This window comes from Narcine bancroftii, chromosome 5 (assembly GCF_036971445.1).
Source record: "Narcine bancroftii isolate sNarBan1 chromosome 5, sNarBan1.hap1, whole genome shotgun sequence".
In the NCBI taxonomy this organism is placed as follows: domain Eukaryota; kingdom Metazoa; phylum Chordata; class Chondrichthyes; order Torpediniformes; family Narcinidae; genus Narcine; species Narcine bancroftii.
This window is the reverse complement of record NC_091473.1, coordinates 200554082-200560026: the sequence shown is the minus strand read 5'-3', so window position 1 is coordinate 200560026 and position 5945 is coordinate 200554082. Positions and strand designations below refer to the sequence as shown.

Below are 5945 nucleotides of genomic sequence, written 5' to 3'. Positions count from 1 at the left end.
CTCATCTCTCTTCCTGCCAATGTCATCAGTATCATGATGAACAACTCCAGATGCTCCTTCTCCCCGTCCAGGACACTGGGCCCAGAACCTGCTATGAAACATCCGTGACCCTGGCGCCAAGAAAGCAACTCCTTGACCTGGATCCCCTCTCACATAAGTGCGTGTCTGTGCCCAGGACCCCAGACACTGGGCATCGACTGAGCGCCACCCGGCTTCACAACAGCCCCAATGGTGGGGACCGACTGATGCTCCTGTTTCCCCTGAGAAGGGATATCCCCCCCAAAAGGATCCCCCGGGTGTCCGTGTGTGAGACGGGGATGGTGACAGGGGCCTCCAGCCCCTCCCCCAGCGAGCCAGCCCGCCCTGAGGTGGGGACCCCGTCCCTGCCCCTCCTGTGTGGGACCCTGTCTGCCCCCTGTCGCCCTCCCCCTACCCCCGTCAGTCCGACTGCTGCCCCCACCCATGAGTGGGGCCGGGAGAATAGGGGCTGCAGCCGAACACACTCGCTGCCCACGGTGTTGTTAGGGACCCTCCTCCCTGATTCCCCCCCCGTATGACAGGAGGCGCGGTCCCTGCACTCACCTCCCTCCCGTTCCCTCACCGGCCCGACTGTGGGGGGACAAGGCTCGCCCAGACCTTGGTTCCGCTCGTCCTCCCCCCAAAGCCGCCCACCGGCAGCACCGGCTCAGGACAGCGCGACTCAAACAAGGGCCAGGCCGGGGCCGGGGCCGGGGCCGGGCACATGAGACCCCACCACCCCCCGCTCCGCCGGGCCATCCGGGGAAAGTCTCACCTCCACCCCGAGACCGCGGCATCTTCCCTGGACAGGTCCGTTGCTGAGGGAACGGCACGCGGGAACGCTCGTGGGCCCTGTGACGTCAGCGCACACGCCATCAAGTGACGGGGCGCCCGCAGCCTGAGATACGGGACTGAACCGAGCTGTCAATTCGAGGAGCGGCAGCGTCCAGGCCGATCTTGCGCATGCGTACACGGGCTCCCCCAACCTTTCGAGGTGTAATGGGAACAAGAGGGAATAAGGCAGCGAAGGGTGAGGGGGATAAATTAAGAAGGGAAACGGGTGTGTGGGATAAAACTGACCCGAAATGGGGAGAATAGACGGTCAGAGTTCATGTTGAGGGTTTTCACAGGCAAACGGTGCCGAAAGTGAGCGGTGAAGCTGCGCTCAGTGAGTGTCGGGCGGGCGGGCTCTGGGCTCAGTGATGGACAATAAGGAGAGAGCAGATTGAGAAAGAGGGTTTAGCATCATCCTGTATGTTTTCCAAGTCCAGGCAGACGATGGATTCTGCGTCCATAATGGACGTCGCAGGGAAAACGTCATCACGTTCTTCAGCCCATGAACTCCTCCACAGACATGCGCAGTGCGCGTCTCCCTGACAGGCGGCAGCTGTTCCCGGGACCGGCGTTTGTCGGGGATCGAAAACGATTCAGAAACGCGCGCCGGTTGCAGAGCGCAGTACGGGTCCCGGAACGGGGAGGTGGGTTTCCATGGTTCTGGAGCTTGCAACGCCAGGTTTGAGAACGCTTTTCCCTGGGTTCCGGCTCTACTCCCATCCTCGGTGTTGATTTAACCCGCGGCCCAGCTCTCTGGGAGCGTCCATCGGGCTGAGAACGCGCTGTGGGGCCCGGGGCAGGACTGCATTGATTTATCCCCTCGTGACATCCTCTCGTTCCCACAGCGATGAATCCGTTTCAATGCTCCGACTGCGGGAAGAACTTTAAAAGTCTGTGTAATTTAAAGAGACACCAGCGGGTCCACACCGGGGAGAGGCCCTTCACCTGCCCCGATTGCAAGAAGGCCTTCGCTAGGTTGTCCAGCCTTGAGATACACCTGAGGGTCCACACTGGGGAGAAGCCCTTCACCTGTCCTGTTTGCGGGAAGGGGTTTGCCCAGATCACCAACTTGCTGACCCACCAGCGGGTACACACTGGGGAAAAGCCGTTCACTTGCCCCGAATGCGAGAAGAACTTCACCAATAGATCCAACCTTGAGGTTCACTGGCGGGTCCACACTGGCGAGAAGCCCTTCACGTGTCCAAAGTGCAGCAAAGGCTTCACCGACACCTCCAGTCTGCAGAAGCACCAGCGGGTCCACACCGGGGAAAAGCCGTTCACTTGCCTAGAGTGTGGCAAGGGGTTCGCCCGGTCCTGCAACCTCCAGCTGCACCAGCGGGTCCACACCGGGGAAAAGCCGTTTGTCTGCCTCCAGTGCGGCAAGAGCTTCACCCAGATGTCCAACCTGCGGACCCACCAGAAGATTCACAGCAGTGACAGGCCATTCATCTGCTCCCAGTGTGGCAAGGGTTTCATCCACTCCTCCCATCTGCTGACCCACCAGCGTGTCCATACCAGAGAGAGGCCATTTGTTTGCCCCCAGTGCAGAAAGGGGTTTGCCCGGTCCTCCCACCTGCTGGACCACCAGCGGGTCCACTCTGGGGAGAGGCCATTCATCTGCCTTGAGTGTGGGAAGGAGTTCACGCAATCCTCTAACCTGCTGACCCATCAGCGGATCCACACTGGAGAGAGACCATTCACCTGCTCAGAGTGCGGGAAGGGCTTCACCCATTACTCCTACCTGCACACCCACCAGCTGCTTCACACTGGGGAGAGGCCATTCGTCTGCCCTGAGTGCGGGAAGGGCTTCATCCAGATCTCCAATCTGCGGACGCACCAGCGGGGCCATACCGGGGAAAAGCCATTCGCCTGCTCCGAGTGCGAGAAGGCCTTCACCAACAGGTCCAGTCTTGAGACACACCAACGGATGCATAAGGGGGAGATGCCCTTTGCCTGCTTTGAATGCGGCGAGAGGTTCAGTGAGTCGCGCAAATTGAGGAGACATCAGCAGGTCCATACCGGTGAGAAGCCCTTCACCTGCCCGAGTGTAGCAAGGGCTTCAGCAAGTGATAAAACATGCTAACCCAACAGAAGATTCACAGCAGTGACAGGCCGTTTGTCTGCCCTGAGTGCAGGAAGGACTTCACTCAGTCCTTCCAGTTGTTTGCCCACAAGAGGGTCCACTCTGTAGTGAGGCCGTTCATCTGCCCCGAGTGCAGGAAGGGGTTCACCCAGTCCTCCAACCGTCTGACACACCAGTGGGTCCACGCAGGGAGAGGCCGTTAACCTGCTCAGTGCAGGAAGGATTCACCCAGTCGAACAGTCTGGTTTAACACTAGTGAATTCACACAAAGTTTGCAGGGTGTGGAATATTTAAACATCACTTACTTAAACACCAGTAAGGACTGGAATCTTGTGATTATTGAGGAAACCAATCAAAACAGGTCTTGGTTTTGTTGTCATTTTGCAATTTGTTTTCAGGTTCAAGTTTATTGTCACATGTACAAAGGTATAGTGGGAAAGTTTGTTTTGGAGCAGTCCAGTTAGACATCTTGTGCATAGTCCAGCAAATAAGTCACTGTGCAGGAGTGCAGAGTTCCAGGGACAGATCAGTTGGTACAAGGCAAAAGCTGCATTTTACGAGGATCATTCAAGTGTCTGATGATACGTGGAAGGAACTGTCCTTGAATTTGGTGGGGTGTGATCTCACACTGGGGAATCTTTTTCTCCATGGGGAGGAGGGTAAAGGGAGTGTGTCTGGGGAGGGGTTAGTCTTTTAATATATTGGTTGCTTTTCCAAGGCAGCGGGAAGTGGAAGTGGAATGGATTCTCTCCGTCAATGTTAGTGACTGATTAAATATTTTTAAACATTAACAATACAACATGGTTGAAGACTTTCCGGATCATGAAACTTGCACCACCCAATTAACCTACCAATCACGGGGGGGGAGCGTACAGACTCCTTACAGACAGGACTGGAATTGAACCTGGGTCGTTGGTGCTGTAATAATGTTTTGTTACCATGCCACTCAATTACAGGAATTGAATTTGATTTCCTCTACTGAATAAAGCAGCTGTGTTTGAAAACTGTCTCATCCCCTTGTATCTCTGTCATACACTCAATGCAGAGAACAAATACAATCCCATTCAGTCCATCTGGTCCCACACTGAGATCATCCTGGTATCTCCCCTCGTGTCATTGTTTCGGCTTCACACCAGTCCCACCCTCCTCACCCTGCTGGGGTTCTCTCCTGTTCCTTTCTCCTCTCTGTGTTCACTGAGCTTCCACTTCTAGACAGCTGCGCTGTTCACCTAAAGGTTAGAAACAGGATCAGGAGTCAGCCATCTGGCCCCTTGAGCCTGCTCTGCCAGTCAATAAGATCATGGCTGATCTGGCTGTGGACTAAACTCCATTTACCCAAACATTCCCTACAATCTTTAATTTCCCAATCTATTAAAAATCTATCCATCTGTGTCTTAAACACTTTCAACAAGGCAACCTCCACTGCTCCACTACAGGAGGAAGTCAGGAGAACACAATCCAGTCCTTGTCGAGGGCTCAGTCATGAAGAGGGTCAAGAATTTCAAATTCCTGGGTGCCAACATCTCGGAGGATCTGTCCTGGAGCCTCCATGTCAATGCCATCATGAAGAAAACTCACCACGGCGATACTTTGTTAAGTGTTTGAGGAGATTCAGTTTGTCACTGGAGAGTCTCGAACACTTCTACAGGTGAACTGTGGAGAACATTCTGGCTGGTTCATCACTGTCTGGTACAGAGATGCCAACACTCAGGACAAGAAAAAACTCCAGAGGTTGTTGTTTTCTTGTAAAAATATTTGTATAGATTTTAATCGAGAGTTTCTAATAATGATATGATATGAATAGTTCCACATAATTAATAAAACAGCCATCATACCAAAACCAAATGTAAATTGTAAAACATTCAAAATTCACAATCCAGATCATGTTTTTTTAAAAAAGAGAAACTATAAAAAAGGGAAAAAATTAGAAAGAAAAATGTATGAAAAGAAACCAAACCAAAATGAGAAAATTCCATCCCCTCCCTAATTGTGTTGCCATGTGCTACATATGATTAGCGTTAAATGAAAAACGAAGGGAGAAATATATGAAAAAATGAAAAGATATATATCAATGACATTAAAGTGAAATTATAAAGTCAGAAAGTGAGTTGTCATAAATGGGGATTCTGCATAATGCAAGAGAGTCTTTGAGTTCATGTGGTCAGATGCTGGAATAAAATATTTGGGTGGAACCAGAGTTTAAAAATGCATTTAAATTAAATTACTCACTATTACCAAAGAAAATAAGAAAAGATTTGGAAAGATAGAATATGTAACCTATCACTTTAATAGGTGGAATAAATTATGTTAAAATGAATGTTTTTCCTAGAATACTTTATCTTTTTTCAATCGATTCCAATGGCAATTCCTCAAAAATTTGTTCAGGAATTAAACTGCTTGTTTAGAAATTTTTTGATGGAAAGGAAAACTACACAAGTGCGGAGAAGAACGACACACACCAAATCCTTGGAATCGAGAGTGGTTTATTGCTCTGGCTGTCACACTTTTATGGGTCCCAGCTGCTGACGTCAGGGCCCCATGTCATGGCATGTCAGCCTGGGATTGGCCACCATTCCTGCCACAGTTCCCCGTCTTCTCGCCATGGGGGAGTTCATCTGAGATGATGGCCGGAGTAACCCACTGGCTGTACACCTGCCGTGTTTGATGGCTATTTTGTGGACCAGTCTGCATCTCCATGCATGAAATGCTACATAACCTCCCCCCACCCCCCCAGAACAGGTGATCAGGCTGATATCCATTGACGGACGGACTGCCGATGTATCGTTGCGGGGAAGGGGCGGGAGAATAGAGACTGGCTGGTTGCAGTCGAGATATGCCGGTTTCAGGCAGTCAATGGTAAATGTCTCCTTATCACCGATATCGAGGATGAAAGGAGCCATTGACCCTGTAGGGCCCCTTGTAGGGTCATTGTAGGAGTGGTTGGTGTGCTCCTCTTTGCACAAACATATAAAAGCGTCAGTCCCTGGGGGTGTTATGTTTGGGCTGACCA

At 51.6% G+C, this 5945-nt stretch overlaps 1 pseudogene; it reads left to right on the top strand.

The window, feature by feature from the left end:
* The first annotated feature begins 1524 nt into the window (after nucleotides 1-1524).
* Nucleotides 1525-3939, top strand: LOC138764554 (zinc finger protein 229-like; annotated as a pseudogene).
* Nucleotides 3940-5945: the final 2006 nt, after the last annotated feature.